Genomic DNA, 328 nt, shown 5'->3' with positions numbered 1-328 from the left:
TTTTTGAGACGGAGTCTTGCTCTGTCACCCAGGCTGGAGTGCAGTGGCCGGATCTCAGCTCACTGCAAGCTCCACCTCCCGGGTTCACGCCATTCTCCTGCCTCAGCCTCCCGAGTAGCTGGGACTACAGGCGCCTGCCACCTCGCCCGGCTAGTTTTTTGTGTTTTTAGTAGAGACGGGGTTTCGCCGTGTTAGCCAGGATGGTCTCGATCTCCTGACCTTGTGATCCGCCCGTCTCGGCCTCCCAAAGTGCTGGGATTACAGGCTTGAGCCACCGCGCCCGGCAAAATCCACTTTTCTTTGCAAGTCACAGTGCATTTGGCCCAGG

Source organism: Piliocolobus tephrosceles, chromosome 1 (genome assembly GCF_002776525.5).
Source record: "Piliocolobus tephrosceles isolate RC106 chromosome 1, ASM277652v3, whole genome shotgun sequence".
Taxonomy (NCBI): Eukaryota; Metazoa; Chordata; class Mammalia; order Primates; family Cercopithecidae; genus Piliocolobus; species Piliocolobus tephrosceles.
Note: the sequence above shows the minus strand (reverse complement) of the source record.